Source organism: Tachypleus tridentatus, chromosome 2 (genome assembly GCF_004210375.1).
Source record: "Tachypleus tridentatus isolate NWPU-2018 chromosome 2, ASM421037v1, whole genome shotgun sequence".
Classification (NCBI taxonomy): Eukaryota; Metazoa; Arthropoda; class Merostomata; order Xiphosura; family Limulidae; genus Tachypleus; species Tachypleus tridentatus.
The window spans coordinates 61,171,218-61,190,921 of record NC_134826.1 but is presented as its reverse complement, the minus strand read 5'-3'; the positions used below and the strand labels follow the sequence as shown (position 1 = coordinate 61,190,921).

At 37.3% G+C, this 19,704-nt stretch overlaps 1 protein-coding gene across 2 annotated transcripts in view; it reads left to right on the top strand.

Moving 5' to 3' along the window:
- The first annotated feature begins 610 nt into the window (after positions 1-610).
- LOC143243949 (uncharacterized) overlaps positions 611-19,704 on the top strand; it is an 85,336-nt gene continuing 66,242 nt past the window's right edge. For both annotated transcript variants that reach the window (XM_076487806.1, XM_076487802.1), the window contains exon 1: positions 611-762. The gene's annotated coding sequence lies outside the window, so the exon portion shown is untranslated. The remainder of the gene's footprint in view (positions 763-19,704) is intronic.

Genomic DNA, 19,704 nt, shown 5'->3' with positions numbered 1-19,704 from the left:
AAGTTAATTTTTTAAACTGTAATCATGAATAACGTGGACAAAATTAGTAAATGTTGACGGTTTTCATCTTCAGTGGAATAGCAATCAGTAATGGAATCGTAAAATGGGCTACCCGTGTCTACGTATGTGTATTTCAGTTAATATTAAACGTTTTGTATCAGCGTTTAACGTAATGCACATAGGTTTTCAGTTTATTTGTGTATTAAATATTGTTCACACAAGTAAACATCATTAGTGTAAACTAAAACATATTTTAACAGTGTTTAGGATTTATATTCTTTGTTGTTATTGTGTAATTAACTGCATAATAATAAGACATTTGGGAATAAATAACAAAAATTAAAAGCAAGGTCTTGCTACAAGTGTTATCTTACTTTTAAGCTCTCACTGCAACAGAATGTCGTGACTTTCATCATTTTATTAACTTAAAAATCGATTTTTATTATGTAATTTAATTCATTTCTATTTGTGCTTTAATGTTTACAAGAATAACAGATCGTGTAGCCTAGTTTTTAATATTCTGACGTAGTTTGTATTGTTCGATAGAGGGAGTTTTATGCGACGAATTTCTAGTTGTGTGGAATTGCCGTGATAAATTAAGATCCTATTTGAAGCATATAAAAACGCGAGTTAAAACAGAGTGGAAAGGATCGATTATTGAGTTAGCGAGTGTGTTATGTTTTATGTTACGTAGTCAGATAACTCAGTGTTTAAATGTTGAAATCGTGTTTTAATGGGTATGCTACATATCTGGAGAAGTAGGCAAGTGAAATTTCTGTCGAAATATAAGTTATTTGTAAAGCTAGCCCTATCGTTCAGTGAACTTATAGTAAATAAAACGTTTTCTGTGCATTAAGTGGACTGAAATTTGTTATATTAGTTTTACCGAAGTCGAAGTACTCGATTGGGATAACGAGAAGCGACTAATAGGAAATAAATACATTTTCACTAGGATGGAAAACGGTTTATTAAAGTTACAGTTTTTACAGTAAGGAAGAATATTTTTAAAAACATGGTTTGATCACTCGGGCGATCATTTTGAAGCAAGGAAGTTTTAACGGTAAAAGATGTTTTGTATTTAACACCACTTTGAACAATCTAATAACGTAATGAAATTAGAAAATCGATAGTGGTTATTTATGCGTGTGCACATTGGTTCGCGTGAATTGACATTATAGCAATGCAGAAAAACAAGTGAATAAATATAAATATCGTTGAATATGCTATGTGAAAGATGTATATAAAATTAGGAATGTTTGGGGAAATAACGATCGAAAACGTGTATAATGTGCTTGAATATGTGTAAATTGATTGATTGATTAATAAGGCTTCGCTGATTTCCATCATGTTTTAGTTTGGTGACATTCTATTCAGAAAAAAAAACAACTGTAGTTGTTTTTGTTAATAAACTTTAGGATGGGAATTTTGGGTATTCTTTTAACTATATTTTCGAAGTTACATAGTCTTTCACGTCTTTGAAATGGTTAGGCATTTGTTATGTGTTTTGAAAATATTCTCTAACGAAGGGCGTAGAGAGCCTAGTTGCTTTGCGCCGTAAAATGCCAAGCAACCAACTGAGGAGGGACCGTTATTTTTCTTAACGTGTTTAAGTTTCGTTCTGAGTATTAAGTTAAGGTTATATTTATGTTAATATTTACAAAATTTCTGATAGAAGTGTGTACATATTATTTTATATATGGGATAGTGCAAATAGACGAATCTTTTATTTTGTGGAGTATTTTTGAGTTTATTAAGCACGTCTTGTGTATCTTTTTTTAAAAATCATTCATAGTTCGTGTAACTACTGTAATATGGAATTTTTTATGGTAGCATCGAGATAAGTATGCAACTAACCGATGTTTTCTATGGTGCGTATAGTGTATTCTAGACTTAAAGTCCTGTAGAGTGCTAAGTTTCTGATGCATTACATGATCAGAAAACAGTTTATATAGACTCTGCAGTGTTTGTGCTACGAACTTTACCAGTGAATTTGTGTATGTGTGTTTAAAATATTTATTGTATACTTGTTTTCATTTTCTTCTCGGATTTGTATGTCTTTGTGTACAATATGTGGAAAAAATCTCGTTTGTTCACCTTATTAATAAAATCAGGGGAAGACATTATTTACGTATCTAAACCAAAATGCAGGGTAATCGTAATCTGAGGGTTGTGGGTTCGAATCCCCATCGCACCAAACATGCTCTTTCAGCTATGGGGGCATTATAATGTTTGGTCAATCCCATTATTCGTTGTTAAAAGAGTAGCCCAAGAGTTGGCGGTGGGTGGTGATGACTAGCTAGCTGCTTTCCCTCTAGTCTTACACTGCAAAATTAGGGACGGCTAGCGCAGATAGCCTTCGTGTAGCTTGGCGCGAAATTAAAAAACAAACAAACCAAAACAATCCAAATAAAGGTCTTCTGGCGGTAAGTGTTGCTGACTGGTCTTCTACCCCCTTCAACCCCCATGATTATTGTTCAAAATTAGGGATGCCTATACCTGAATCTTTGGAGTCCCTGACGTGAACGTTTATCCCTCGTGATAATTTTGTACTCAAATTAAACATCCGATTCTTTGTTGTGGGTCCGTCAGCGATAATTCTGGATATTATAACACCGAAACTGGGTTACGGGTTAGTTAGGTGTTGACTAAGGATACACAATTACGACAGAAAGCGTTCGTACCCCTGCGTCGTGAGTAGTTTTTCCTCATAACTTCAAAAGTATCACGATTAGGATAATGAAAGTGTGGTGTATTATGAATATTATACTAACACACATTTACATAAACTTTTATGTAAATTGAACGACAAATAAACTTTATAAACAACAAATAACCAAACATAGGAATGGCAGAAAGTGTTCGTGCATCTACTTTAATGGTCAGTTGTGTCGCCTTTCAGATTAATTACTTGGCGCAATCTCTAATCATAGCCCTCCATGATCGTTTGACAGTACTCGACTGGTATTTTCTTCCATTCTTCTTTAGAGAAGGCCTCCAACTCTTGCAAGTTTTCGGATGACGCTGATGAACCCTGGTCTTCAACTCATACCAAACGTTTTCAATTGGGTTGAGATCGGGTGACTGCGATGGCCACTCCGCAACGCTTATATGGTTCCGAGCATCGTTCTTGATATAAGTGCCTAATATATTAACGTACTCTTTTTTTTTTTTCATGCCGTTGACGCGGTAAAGGCTGCCTACACCAGAAGCGCTGAAGGAACCCCATAGCATGATCGAGCCACCTCCGTGTTTAACTGTACGGACGGTGTTCTTTGGCAGATTTCGTTCCCCCTTCTTACGGAAAATATTGCGAACATCATTGTGGCCGTAAAGCTCGATTTTAGCTTCGTCTGACCAAAGAATACTCTTCCAATAGGTAAAGGGTTTATCTACGTGCTTTCTTGCATACATGAATCGTGCTTTTAAATGAACAGGCTTTAAATATGAAGTTCTACGAGGACGGCATGCTTTGAACTTAGAAGAGCATAACATGTTCGTAACTGTAGAGGTGCTTACTTTAACCCTAGTTTCTCTTACCAGTTTCTGTATGTCATTACGTGTTAAACGAGGGTTCCTACTAACTTCTCTGAGAACCTATCTCTTGGTTCTCTCTGGAATTTTGGTGGGGACATATGCTGCTGCACTTCGTTCCACTACTACAACAGGAGTGCAGACGGACATCTCTGTTCCTCCGAAAGAATCGTTCTCAAATCAATTGAAAAGTCTTTTGACCTCCGTGGTTAAAAAAGTTGATGAATTAACATCGACACCCATCTCTGTCCCTGATACAGTGGAGCGCCATTAAGCCGCGGACCAGCAAACCGCGAAATCGCTTAAGCCGCTGTAGCAAGTCTTGTGAGCGAGGAATATCGCGGCTCACCGCTAATTTAAGAACGTGTAAAAACGCGGCTTACGAATTTAATCCTGGCTTTATAACTTCAAGGGGATATTTAAAAAGGATTTGCTTTAATTTGGGAAATAAATAAAATATATTACAATAGAAATCGACCGTTAATCTACCTTATCCACTCTCTATGTCAGTTTTATGGAGGCTGCCATTGTTACCGAATCACACCTCTCCATACATTAAAGTTAATCCGCGGTAAATCCATGAAAAAAGTGATAAATAATTAAAGTATTATTTTTAATTCGATAATCCGATATTTTTATGGAATTGTATAAATATTGGCCACAAACCCAATGGAAATCACTTCAGTTTCTGAATTAATAGTTTCTGATCACGCAATGGCCCGGATGAGGTTCCTCGGCGGAGCTGTTGGCGACTTCGGCTTTTCAGTCACAAAGGTTTAAGCCGCGGTTAAGCAGGTTGACCCCTCAAATACCGCGGCTTAACGGCGCTCCACTGTATACATTCCAGAAAACCCCAAGATCCACTTGCTTTGGTTCTTGGTATGGTCATTTTCTCAGGTACATTTTCCTCTCCGACCTATAGATGCAAAACGATCATTCGTTTACGTCCTCAGTCGGTGGAATCCTCTTTTCAGGGCTTGGGTAAATAAATATCCAAACTTTTGCTGTGGGGGAAACGGGAGTACCCCGAGAAAAACCCACTTTCACGTTCAGGGCGCCGAATAATCTACCCTGAACGTGCCCTGGATTGCTGGGAAAGGTTGAGTTGGATCATCAACTAATGATAAGGACTAGGCACAACTAAACATAACTGGAGAACGACTGTGCTAGTGATAGCTGGGGTACAGAAAATAAACTGAGCTGGGAAGAACTCTGAGTAATCAGGAAATCCTAAGGTATGCCATTGTCTCAAAGCCCCTCTGGACTTCTAATCTTACTTTCTCAAAATATTTCGGAAATAATTTGTTCAGCACAGAGGGATAATGCCTTTCTTCACAAATTGTCCGGGCAACAAAGTCGTACTCGTGATCCTCTGTACAGACTTGTGATGATCTTGGTTTCGAGAATGCGGACCGCCGTTGTGGTTGTACATCTATTACTGAGTCGTCTGGCAGTTCCTCTATTGTCTGGGAAGATTTATGTCTTCTGGGTACTCTAGTTTGAGTGCCTTGAGAATTGGTGAGTTGCTTGTCTGTTATAGTGGTATTATCTGTATGCATTGCTTGAATGTTTTGCGTCTGGGTTGATGTTTTAGAACGTGGGATGTTCAATGGCGTTTGACTGATTTTGTTGTTATTCTTCGTCTTATTCTATCTTTGCTCAGAGGTCATATCATCGTTAGTTTGAGAGTGAAGATTTTTCTTAGTAACGGTTGATGTTATGCTGGTTGGCGACTACACGGGAGAGTGATATGGATCACTAAGCTTGTTTTCCTCATCTGATTGTTGATTAGACGGTGATTAGGTAGGTTGAGGTGAGGCTTCATGTTGTGGTCTTGAGGGTTTAGAGGTTTGGGAATAGGCCTGGCATGGCCTAGCGCGTTAAGACGTGTGCTTCGTAATCTGAGGTACTATTCTTTGGTAAAAGAGTAGCCCAAGAGTTGGCGGTGGGTGGTGATGACTAGCTGCCTTCCCTCTAGTCTTACACTGCTAAATTAGGGACAGCTAGCACAGATAGCCCTCGAGTAGCTTTGTGCGAAATTCCAAAAACCAAACCAAACCAAGGTTTGGGAATTGGTGGGGCGACGGTAAGAACGTTCGGCACTAAAATGAAGTATATGGATCGGCACTTTGCTTTGAAGTAGTTACAGTCTTAATGAACCTGGTGGGTTGATTGGACTTCTTAGAGAAAATTCTATGAACGGTATATATGCCAATTTTGTATTGGCTTTCTTAGGTAAGTTTGATTTCACAAGGTTGGATAGATGTGTCAACACCTTTCAGGAAAACAGGGAAACAGGCTTGGTATGGCTTTTAGTGGGTGAAGAGCTAACTTTGATTGTTGTATTCCAGGTTCTACATAAGTAAGATAAGTCTGCTTGAGTGGAAGGTTGAAGGAGAATTCCTCCTCGGCGTAGTATACGGGTCTTGGACGGGTCGATGGATGCTCCTGGCTTGGCCTGGGAAATGAATGTGGCGATTTGTAGTGGCAATAGATGTGGTGGCAGGCCGTCGACGATTACCGGTGGGACCGGTGGCGAGATTGGCGAGGTAGGTCCGGGCAATGAGAACCTCATGCTAACAAAGCAGAGGGAGAAAGCACGTCTTACTTGTTCAGTGTCTAAGTTGAGAATCTAAAAATAGTACTTTGAAAGTCTATGGCTCTGCTAAGACCTCGGCCTTAAAGATGCTGGATCCCGTTTATCATCAAGGACTTTGGCCTTGCACCGGGGCTTTTCGCACTTCCCCAGTTCAGAGCTTTTACACACTCTCTTGAACCTTCTTTACATCTCTGCTGTTTGCAACTTTCTTTACTATATGCTTCAAAATTTTGTTCCTTATCAAAGCATCAACCTGGGGTTGCGTTTTCCTTTTTCGGTGGGCCATACTTTTTCAGAACAGACAATCTGCCAGTGCTCCTTTTGGCCTTTGTATTTACTGGTCAGCCCATCCCACCATGGCTTATTACAGTCTCCAAATGTGACCTATCTTTAAGTCATCTGAGAAAAGTAGACACTCCCGATTGAAAATGCTGCCTGTTGTTTGCTCAACATCTTTTGAACCATCCTTTCAACAGAGAGGTGACTCTGTGGGCTTTGCCATGGTTTTTTGTGATTTAGTAGTTGGGCACAGAATCCCCTATACAGTTTCTGTGTTCACTGCTGAACTGTACTCCATTTCTTTTGCCCTGAATCACATAGAAACTAAGCAGTACTAAAACTATACTATTTATACTGACTCGCTTAGTTTTGTACTGGGCCTGGAATCGCTTCACGTTAGTTCTAAACCTGTTCTCGCCGATATTAAAAACCGACTGGCCCATTTCTCTGTAACATCTACTTCTATCCAGTTTTTCTGGATACCAGGCCACGTTGGTATTCGCGAGAACGGCCTCGCCGACAACGTAGCTAAATCTGTCTGCTCTGGCTCTATCACTGCTGTGTCTTCTATATATGGACTATGGTCCTGTATTCAAGGCTCGGCTCCGTGCCATTTGATAGTTGACTTGGAGTGAGATCGTGAAAACTAGCTTTTTCAAATAAAATCTTCAATTGGACTTTGGTCTTCTTTCTTCCATAAGGATCGGAAAGAGGAAATTTTCCTAACTAGACTACATATTGGTCACAGATTTTTTAACTCATTGTTTTCTTTTATCTGGGACTGATGCACCAATGTGTTGTTTGTGTGACACTCAGTTCAGAATAAGCCACATTTTACTGTCTTTCAGTCGTTATGACTCTCAACGATGGCACCATTTTAAACATGTTCTGTCCCAAGGTTTATCCGTATCGTTACAGTGTCATTAGCGATGGTGACACTGTCCACCTTGGAAATGTTTTTGGTTTTTTAAAGACCATTTATCTTTTTAATGCCATTTAAGTTTAATATATACATTAGACCTTTTTTAATGTGATCCCCTTTTAAGAATCACAGTCCATCTAATTCGATTTGAAATTAGAAAATGGCCGTAATGTCAAATAACTCGAAACCAGAACTGGAAAGGCCAACTTCAGGTGACCAACGCTGTTGTTTGAACTACCCGTTGGTCATCCTGGCGAGTTATAATAAGTACAATTATGCTACAGAATGTCTTTTACAACTTGTATTACTGTAGATTTTCTCTTACTGCTGTAGACTAGGTGTAAAAATTATATTTAATGCTATTTGTTTTAAATTCAAAAATTAAACCTTGCTTTGTTTTACTTAATTTCATCTTATGAATTTTAATAATTTTGCTTTAATTTTAACTTTTTACCGGATGTTTGGGGCAGATAGCCTAATTTCTTTGCGCTATAACACACCAAACATGTTATATTTGTCAAGAACCTTCAAAATTTGTCACGCACGTTTTAAGGAGCATATGTATACACACACAAACAGAAAATTGGTTTTGAAGTGTAGCTAAGGTTCTGTTGATCTAGGTGTACATTGTCCAGCTTTTGTTGTCGTCCTTGTGTTTGGTATTGATTTCAGACTAATTGTTCAGAATTGTGCCCCGTTTTTCTTTCAGACCAGTCCGTTAGAAAGTTAGATTTTTTTACACTAACATTTCTTTTTGCCATTGTTCTAGTTCTTGTGGTTACTGCTCTTCCATGTAAGGTACATTAGTGCACCTTGTGGTTTGGGTGCTTGACTAGCAATCTATGGTGTTGTAAAAGTAACAAGTGGGTGATTCTGACTGGTTTTTATCCTTTTTATTAGGAACTGTTCAAACATTATGTTGTGTATGTTAGGTGTTTAGATTAAAAACACCAAATATAATTTTAACGATTTGAGACATCGGCTGAGCAAAATTTGTTGTATACCAGATCACTGTCTGACTTAGGCGCAAAGTTTTTTATGTTTATATTTTTATTTCCTGAACTTATCATTATGTAGAAAACTCATAAAATACGAAGACAGTTCTCCCGAAATTTGAAATGGTGAACTGGAACGCAAACCTTAAAATTTAATTTTCTTTTAAATAATTCAGGTGTTTAATTGTTAAATCTTTTACAGTTTTCGTTTGAGTATCTTATTTTTATAACACGTGTATGGTAAAGATATATATTAAAACTGCTATTTTTACTCTGATTTTATCAAGGCTGAGCCGAACATTTCCTAGTGGTTAACTTGTCAAGCAGCAAATCAAAGACTCCGAGGTTCGAAATGTGACACTTTGAAACATGCTCTGCATTTTCTGCTGTAAACGCATTGTAAAAATAGAAGTCAGGCTCGATATTTAGTTCTAAGCTCCTGTGGTATCACGTACTGCTGATTTGACTATCTTCTTTCTGGGCGTAACCTTTATTTAGAATGCCAATCTGAATCATTTATTAGATTGTCCGTTAACGGAAAAAATCCCGTTCCTTGAGACCGTGGGTTATTTTAAGAGTAATAGTCAATCTGCACTATTTGATTAGAGCAGTGGTTGCCAACCAGTGGTGTGAGATAGCGTTCCAGGGGGTGTGAGATGACATTTGTTTTGGCCACCTTCACCTTTATTCTTAAATAAATAATTACTGTAAGGGGTGCTAGAACATATTAATTTTTTTTAGGAGTGCGGGGCATAAAAAAGTTTGGGAACCACTGGATTAGAGTATCCCAAGAACTGGGTTATGTTGAGTAACTGCTGTCCTTGTAGTTGATAAGTTCAAAATTAGGGATAACTAGAGTAGCTAGCCGTGGTGTACCTTTACACGAATATTCGAAGTGAACCAAACCTCCTGGTCAGTATTAACATGCATTTGGAATATAAGTAAGTGATTAAAAAACAAATCATGCACAAACAGTATAGCGTTATCTTGAAAAGAAACAGTGAATATTTAATGGCAGCCACGTAGTTCAAGTATGTGCGACTTTGATTGGTTTTTTATTCTCACAGAGATACTTGGAAAATTGTAATCCTTTATTATACTTCACGTGTACACGTCTTGCTGCTTATTTGTTTCAGAATTTTGTGCGAGGCTACACAAGAGTAAATAGTCCCTAATTTTCAGAACCTCAAAATGATAGACTACAAGAGTGGAAGCCAGTCAACAGCACTCATAGGAAGCCTTTTGTGGCTACTACAAACTTGCCCCAAGTGGCACAGCGGTATGTTTGCAGATTTACAACGCTAGAAACCGGGTTTTGATACCCGTGGTGGGCAAAACACAGACAGCCCATTGTGTAGCTTTGTGTTTAATAACAACAATAGAAACATATGTTCCAAAAATTACTATATATTTAATAAATATTAAAATATCAATGAAAGTAATACTGTAGATATATTCGATTTCAGTTTAGTTGTTTGAGAAATATTTGTCTTATTACTGTGATAAAAACTGAAGTGTATGGTATTCTCAGGCTCACTAATTTTTCTAAGGTAGGAACCGCCAATAAATAATCTTTTCTTTCGTAATAGAAATGTGAATTCCGTAGAATGAAAAATTACATATTTTAAAATTATAACGAGTATATTTTTTCTATATCATTATTAATGCAAAAACGCAATTTTTTTTCAACAGACAGCACTATTATATAGATAAGTAGTCGAGTAGACACACAACAGACAGCACTATTAATATAGATAAATAGTCGAGTAGACACACAACAGACAGCACTGTTATATACATAAGTAGTCGCGTAGACACACAACAGACAGCACTGTTATATACATAAGTAGTCGCGTAGACACACAACAGACAGCACTGTTATATACATAAGTAGTCGCGTAGACACACAACAGACAGCACTGTTATATACGTAAGTAGTCGCGTAGACACACAACAGACAGCACTGTTATATAGATACAGAACCAATCTTAATTTCATTCTATCTTGAATAAGATTGTGCAAACAAATCAAAACGTAAGTATAATGAAATATAATTTGATGAAAATATTGTATGTAGGTTATGAACATAAATTATACAATTTTATTGAAATTTATTTAATAAAACATGAATAACTACGTTAAAAAATTAATATATGATGAAGCTGTAGAAAATAAAACTGACAATGGAGAAAATTAACCATCAGGTTGATCTGAATTAAAATTAGCAAATAACAATATAAAATAAAATTGTATATGTGTGTTTTAACAGCCAAAAACTCGTCAATAATCCCAAGCGATAAAGAGAGAACGACTGTGTTTCTTTTGTTTTTAAGGTTTAGTCGCCAGGTTTGGTAATGTAATTTAGGAAACTTCACTAAGCCTCATTGTTTTGTTCAGTCACTTTGTGATGTTTTCACCGGAAAAAAACAAAACAAACTCTAGTTTTCTCACCGGACTGTTTCTGTCTTCCATCCATGTTCTTTCTGTTCTACATTCCTAAGTCTTCTGACAGGAAATTGTAGTCGAAAATTGCTCGCTGACATCAATTTGAATATTGCTGTAAGTCGAAATGGACTGTTGTAAAAGAATCAATAAATACATCGGAATATCAGAAATTTCATATGTAAGTTTTCAGTTATACAAAGAACTGAAGAATAAATAAGTAGTGTTAACATATTGTCAGAACTGGGCTAGAAATCATTTGGTCTCGTAGAATACCATACGAATAACAAATTGTGTTGTTCAGTATTACTCTGTGTTTTGTGGGCTTTCGCGAATGGTTTATTAACCATTTATACGTATTAATGTAAAAAGCCGTACATAACTTGAAGTGCGTATCGTTAGGAAAGCTTCATGGCGCGCTTTTTAAGCGCCGCTTTGATTTCGCACTTACCCTGTATGTGAGTAATATGCCTCTGTCGGACCTAAATTTAGGTTTTGCATCACAGTTTGCTGACGATGTAGCAGTCTGGAAAAGTGCCCCCACTCCTTCAACTGCAGCAACGAACCTACAACCAGTTCTAAATACATTGAAGAATACTGCCAGAAATACAGAATTAAAATCAATATTCCGAAAACCCAAGTGATTTTATTTAGCAGACTCAATAAACTGAAAAAAGATCCACCAAAAAAGCTCTACATGGATGGATTACTTTTACTGACTGCTACTTCTGCTAAATTTCTCGGTCTAACTTACGATTAAAAATTAACGTGGTTACCGCACATTAAAAATATTCTGATACGAATCTGGAAAAGAGCAAACTTTGCAAGAAGTCTTTCAGGTAAAAACCAAGGAACATCACCAGACAACGTACTTAAAATCTACAAAACGTACATTAAACCCATAATAGAATATGCATCACCTGCCTGGATTAACATAGCACCCACACATTTACAGAAACTTCAACGAATAGAAAATTCAGTTCCAACTTTGGCATATAAAGTACCACTTAGCACTTCATCCACATTCATGCACAAGTATGCGAACATAGACACAATATCTGAAAGACTCTTGTATAATTCTCCAAAGTATTTCAATAAGAATTGGCATAAGAATGACTTAATGTGTGATCTCGACAGATACACGTACATGATGTAAATAGTCCTAAATACCTCTCCCCTTTTAACATGTATTTAAGAAATGTTGCACAAGCTGGCCACCTTGCACTAGAAACTTAATCCTTGTTTTTCTTTTATTGATCCCAAATTTTCTTATATAATTACTTTTTTATTTATTTTTTAATTATTTTATTTTATTGTTACTACTAGTAGTAGTAGCATTTTCTCTATGGAAAAAAGCAACATAAGAAGGAAAAAAGAGAAAAATACAAAAAAAAATATCAAAATGAAAATAAAAAAAGGAAAAATACAGAAAATATATTAGAATAAAAGCGAAATAAAAAAAACAACCTTTTCTTGTGTGTCCATGCATGGACTGTGCCCTGAAACGGGCCTGAGTACGGTGTTATACTTATACTCTGGCCCAAAGCTATAACAAAACAAATCCCTGAACGACAGACGCTATTAACGTTCGGGAGGGAGGAAGAGGTCTAATGTACCTGACTTTCCTGGGTATTTAACATCAATACCCACTCGACTCTTACCCTGCACGTTCCCTCCTACTACATCTACCCTTCGTTTCGCTCGACACGAGCTACACCAGGAATGACGTAAAGATTGTGGACGTACGACTAAATAACGAATGCCGAGAGAGCAGGAAAGTACAAGGAGAAAGGATAGATTCACATAAGTAAAAATTTGTCAAGCCTATATACTTGACAATAAATAACAACAACAACCAAAAAGTTACCTTATTTTTCGGGTGCATGATTACTTAACAGGAAAAATAAGTCAGTTCATGTTACTAATTCTAAATGTTTCGCTTTATTTTATTACGTATCTCTCTCACGCTATTTGACACCTCGTTTTATCTGTTTTATGTTCCATATTTTAACCAATCTCGTGTTTACAGCATAGAAAGTTGTACAAGAAACGAAACACAAATGGCAGACGAATTCTTTTTCATACAACTAGGTTATTGTGTCATAAAAGTTAATCTAAATCCCTTACTTAAATCAATTATCTAAATCTAAATTTCACCAAAGTTTTCTTGAGGAAGGCTTGGGCATGGTGGTAATGTTTCAAACCATATTATAATACATACTTCACTTTTTTTTTTAATCAAACTAACACTGATTTTATTTCTTTTTTCTATCTTTCAACAATACGCAATCGAGGATTTCAATAAAATCGTGACAGTGTGAAAGGTTTTGTGTGAATATTGTTGAGAATGGGTAGTGCTTGAATCTATTCAGCTTGAGGATAGGTTTAAAATATGTTGATGGAGAATGAAAGAAAACGTTTCCTGAAACACGTTGTACTAAGTCTAAGCTTTCATGGATAATTATTATTTTGAATGTGATTGTCATGAAATGTAGTGATTTTAGAACAAGTAACATTGAAGATGGACTCTCTCTACTTTGCTCTCACTCGATGTAAGATTAGTTTTAAATCTTACAGTCCAACACTCATGGTTTGATAGTCCTGAATTACACATGAACATTAGCTGGAATCAGCCCGGTGGTCAGCTCATCGTATTGGGTATCTGAGGTTCTATGGTTTGCGTCCCGTTACATGAAAAAGATCAAACTTTGAGCCATGGGTGCGTTATAAGAGTGACGGTCAAATCTCACTCTTTGTCCTGAAAAGACCTTTCCAAGAGTTTCTGATTGAGCGAAGTTGACTAGCTGCCTTCGCTTCAAATTAGGGACGGAAATGCAGATGATAGTCGTATAGCATTGCAAGAAATCCATTACAAATACTCGTAAAAATACTATTTAGTTTTATAAAAGACGAGTATTATATTGCACTTAACTCCAGTGGTATACCTTTTATACTGTCATACACGTAATGTTATTATTTTTTAATGTAAAACATACCACGCATATCATCCGGTCTGGCATGGTCAGGTGGTTAGGGCGCTCGAATTGTAATCCGAGGGTCACAGGTTCGAATCGCCATCACCCCAAACATTCTCGCCCTTTCAGCCATGGGAGTGTTATGATGTAACGGTGAATCCTACTATTCGTTGATAAAAAGAGTAGATCGAGTTGGCGGTGAGTGGTTTTGACTAGCTGCCTTCCCTCTAATCTTACGCTGCTAAATTAGGGACCGCTATCGCAGATATCCGTTGTATAATCAGGTGCGAAATCTAAACAAATCATCCTGCTTCTGTAAAATTAATACACTCATTCGCTACGCAGTTTTATAAGTCAAAATAGAACATCAAATCGCTATTCTCATAATTTATGCGATGTAAAAGTTTGAGGAAATGACTTGATTTACTCACAGAAGAACTTTTTAAACGGCATGTTTTGTTTTTTCTATCATCAAGCTAGAAGGAGTTTCACGGACCATTACCATCACACGCAAGATCACAGTACACACACACGCGCGCGCGCGCAAACGCTCTGTCATTCCCATCAAATGACCATTCTTTTATTGAAGATATACATACCAGAAGCTGTTTCGTAAGATCGTTCTCTTGGGACTGTCTTCCTCCTTCATGGCTTCAAGTTTTAGAAAACACATGCTTTCAAACTGATTAATAAAGCAGACGGCTATCTTGTATGATATCGATCGTTTAATCTGGAAAACACATTACCACGTGGAATAATGGAGATAAAATAAGTTCCGCAAGCATAAAATTAGAGTTTTGTCTTTATAAAGATATACACTAAAATTTAGTATATCCGTTGTGACCGGAACTGCTGTGCACTTACTGATTTCCTTCGGAACAAGGAACGTTTCTGTGAATGACCATTCCTGTGTAAGCGTGTGTAATCTTGACGTCTTTCTACCGAACGTAAAACAATAGTTATGCTATGCATCTTGTATCAAAAAAATCATTAATGGGAAAGGAAGATGTTACGCTTCAAAAACTTTTAAAATATTTGACTGTAGAAGCACAACTGTTCTTGCAACAAGCAAAATAATATTTGGCATACAGTCTGGATCAGTGATCGCCCAGAAAACCGCTGCCCACGTATAATTATCTTGAATCGATCGAAACTGACTGCAGGAGTTAGGGTATGCTTGAAGAATTTGATATACAAAAGCACGAACTATGGCCTAAGACAAAACTAGTGAAATTGGCAAGGTGTGTGCAACACTGAAATAATTTCTCTGATTAACTTACTTGACTACATTACAAAAGACATGCTTGTATTAAAAACCATAAACAAATACATCATCATTATTTTAGGATTAGGTAGAACTAACAATTAATTACGAATATTTTTTTTGTTTCGATTCTTTTTGTGACATTTGTGAATCAGGACTATACGACATCATTCGGTATTTCCGATCCTTAAGTGTAAAGGATAGTTCTCTTGTCAGAACCAATTAGGTTTTGTCGTAAATATGTAGTAAAGTGAATTATTTATAAACTCTGTGTAAGTGATGGTATAGGTATAGTTTTTACCTAAGTTCATGTGATAGAATCAGTAGTGTAGAGGTCCGCTAAGTTCAGGTGTTAAATTAGGGGATGGAATATTTGGCTGTGTTGCAGGATGTAAAATAGAAAATACATTCTTTGGTAGGCCCGGCATGGCCAGGTGGTTAAAGCATTCGACTCGTAATCTAAGGTTCGCGGGTTCGAATCTTCGTCACACCGAACATTCTCGCCCTTTCAGTCGTGGGAGCGTTATATTGTGACGGCCAATCCCATTGTTCGTTGGTAAAAGAGTAGCCCCAAAGTTGGCGGTGGGTGGTGATGACTAGTTGCCTTCGATCTAGTCTTACACTGCTAAATTAGGAACGGCTAGTGCAGATAGCCTTCGTGTAGCTTTGCGCGAAATTCGAAACAAACCAAACTAAACATTTTTTGGCTACATTCAGATAATAGGATGAATGCAGCTTTGACTAGAACTAGGTTTTAGAATTGGAGGTGTAGTTTGTGGTAATGCAGTCAATGACTATTTTGAGGTGGTAAAATCAAAAGAACAGCCCTTGCCTAAGATCAGGTGCTTGGTAGAGTTAATAATGTTGTCAGCGATAATTCAAGTTAAAACTTTAAACAACTTCCATTACTAAATTAAAGTCTCTTTCTCAGTATTGCAATATTTGACCAGCCATATTTTTTTACTGTACTGGATCTTTGTCAACGCCAACAGCAACCAATTCGACGTTTACATGTCGGTAGAATAAACATTACAGGTGTCAGAATTATGATAGGACTGATCCCAGTCGGTGACAGTTTTATGTTTAATTGTGTTTTAACAATGACAAAACAACCGATGAAATCAGATACACAAGCATCATTTAAATAAAATAAAGTAAATAAAATATTATACACATGTCGTCACTTCGAGAGCTTCTGGAACGTTTATTTCAGTTTCTTTCCCTCAACTGTAGGTGAAGTAGTATTTTGGGTAGCAAGACAGGAAACAAGAAATTTCGGTAATTATTTCTTCTAGATGTTGCATACACTGTTAGAAAGCCTTGAAATTACTGTATCCAAATATACAATCCGCATAATGCTATCATATATCAGTGGGAAGTCATAAGCAGTCAGACATGGTTTTTTCAAATGGCCGCACTATCTTGACATCAATGATACACACGAACTGGTTACTTCTACTTATTTTTCTTTTTTGATTCCCAAATCAAATCATGCAATCTTTTCACATTTTTTTTTGAATGTGGAGAACGTTTTTTTGGTCTTCTTGATTTAGCGGAAGAATATTACTGATATCGCTAATCTCGTCAGTACCGAACCTGCTTTTCAATATCGCCAGAACATCCTTTGAGTTTGGCCTAACCTCCTGGCCATTCGGGACTTACGTAGAGAAGAAACAAACTTCTACGAGTTATATTTTTTATTTAATCTAACTCAAAGTACAATAAACCGGACGATAAAATATTAAATGGAGCATTTGACACCACTGTTATAAACGCAACTTATTTCTTCGTGGATTTGTTACTTTTTACATGGTATTATAAATACTAATCTCGTGATAAAATTTCAATCAACAATGGACAGAATAAATAAACATTTCTTTAGAGTGAACAGGTGTTCTAGTGCTCGGACAAACCCTTCTAGGTTGTCCCGGTTTTCATTCTCGTCTTCAACCTGTATCTTTTTTCTTCTTTTTTTGTACTTCTATTCAGTTTTTATGTAGCCCTGACAACCGCAAAGCAACAGATACGAATTATTTTTAAATCAGTAGGAAAATGATCGTTTCCTCTAAAGTTGATCTGACATAATCTGGTGGTCAAGGCGCTCGACTTTTAATGTGAAGGTCGCCTGCTCGAACGTCTTTCTTTGAACATGCTCATATTTTCAGTCGTGGGGGCATTATAACGTGACGGTTAATACCACCCATTCATCAAGTCAACTATTGATAAATTATACTATGTAACAAATTTTTACTTTTTCTTGTTCCTGGGCAGAAAGTGTTATTTTTCAATTGCTTATACCTAAAGTAAATGGAAAAGACCTATTTTGCTATTCAAACTTTGCTTTTGTGATCTGGGTAATGAAATTTTCCAATTTACCCATTTTCCAGAACATTTCAGGTAGATTCAGTGCTGAGTAGCTGATAGAGAATTTTCTCGAACTTCCAAAAAAAATTTCAAGAACTTTCCATAGTAATATATGTACAGGAGCTCACCACTTCAGTTTAGTTATAGCTGCCTAAGTGAACACGTAGACCTATCTTATTTTATCAGAGATGGCATCAAGAAGCTGCAAGCATTCTCCAGACTCCTTCTGCTATATCCGTGGGCAATTTATAAAGACAAGAGCGAAAACGTACTCTGTGACAGCATCTGCTAAAATGTGTGAAGTCTACAAAGCATATTTCAGCATGCCTGTTTGGGATCAAGAGAAACCCTGGGCACCTCATTTTACCTGCAAGCACTGCAAAAAAACTCTAGAAGGAAGACAGACAATTTTTGTTTGCTTGAATAGTAAGATTTTATACTATACAAATTTTAGAACTTTTAAAATTTAAATATCTTTTAATATATTTATTTTTAATTTCCAGTAGCATAGAAAAAATATCACATATAAAATATTTTGCATGAACTTCTTACACATTAGATGTAGATGAAATAAATTTATTCTTCATAATAACAATTTTATTTTACTCTTTTGCAGGATGGTACAGAGGGGGAAAAGAGAGCCATGAAGTTTGCTATTCCAAGAATTTGGCGTGAACCCACTGACCACTCAAGCAATTGCTACTTCTGCATGGTGGATCCTTCCAAACGTCGGGCTGGCAAGGATGCGCCTGCTATCATGTATTCGGACCTTCCATAATCCATCGCCCTAGTGCCACACTGCCCTGAACTCCCTGTACCTACTCCACCAGAGAGAAAGCAGCCATCCTCAGAAGAGAGCAGCAAATCAGAAGATGAGGTAGACGTTGAAGATCCAGATTACAATTTCAGAGGTGCAGCTGGTGAGAGAAACCTATACTACCCCAACCAAAGAGACCTCAATGACTTGATCAGGGATCTTGGTCTGACAAAGTCGAAAGCCGAACTTTTGACATCTCGGCTTAAGGAGTGGGATTTGTTAGATAAAAGTGTGGAAGTCGCAAGTCAGAGGAAGCGTCACCAATATTTTTCAAGCTTCTTCACTCAACAGTATGGGATCTGCTTTTGCCACAATGTGTCCGGTCTGTGCGAGGCAATTGAAATTGCCTGTAATCCGAACGAGTAGCGCCTCTTCTTTAATAGCTCATCCAGAAGCCTCAAAGCTGTGCTGCTCCATAACGGGAATAAGTATCCGTCTTTTCCCTTGGCTCATCCAGTGCACCTCAAAGAGGAATACAACAGCGTCAAGACCTTGCTAGAAGCCTTGAAGTATGATGAGTATGGCTGGGAGGTTATCGGAGACTTCAAAATGTTGGCATTCCTGATGGGTCTCCAAGGAGGCTTTACCAAGTTTCCCTGTTATCTTTGCCTTTGGGACAGCAGGGACACTGCAGCGCACTACAAAAGGAAATACTGGCCACAACGGACAGGGTTTTCTGTGGGAACACACAATGTCAAGTGTGACCTACTAGTGGACCTCCAGAAGGTCTTGTTTCTACCATTGCACATAAAACTGAGTCTTATGAAACAGTTTCTCACAGCTCTTGATAAGGAGTCTGCAGCCTTCAAGTACCTTCTTCCCTAAGTTGTCTGAGATAAAGGTCAAAGCTGGTGTCGTCGTTGGACCACAAATAAAGAAGAACCAGGAGTGCATAGAATTCCCCAAGAAGCTCAGTAGGGAGGAAGGGAAAGCTTGGGGCAGCTTTGTCGTAGTGGTTTGGGGCTTCTTGGGCAATCACAAGGCCGAAAATTATGTGGGATTGTTTGAGGCTCTGGTGAAGACTACGGCAAAATGGGCTTCAGGATGTCCATGAAAGTCCATATCCGTAACGCTCATCTTAATAAATTCAAGGAGAACATGGGAGCACATACACAGAGGAGCAAGGCAAGTGCTTCCACAAAGATATACTGGACTATGAACACCTCTACCAAGAAGCGTATAACGAAAACATGAGGGGAGACTATATTTGGGAGCTGATACGTGAAAGTGATTTACATTACAGCTGCAAATATCGAAAAACTACTCACTTCTAAACATTTTTGTTCATTTTTGTATAACGTTACTATAAATATATGTAAATCTTGATTCATATGTTGTTTTATTCAGACCTTATGTCAATGAAAATGTGCAAATTTGCCCGTTTTTACATGGCAAATAGATTAATTTCATTATCCAGGTCACAAAAGCAAAGTTTGAAGGGAATAATGGCCATTTTCTGTACTTTTACAACATAAGCAATTAAGAAATAACACATACTATCCAAAATTTGTGCTAC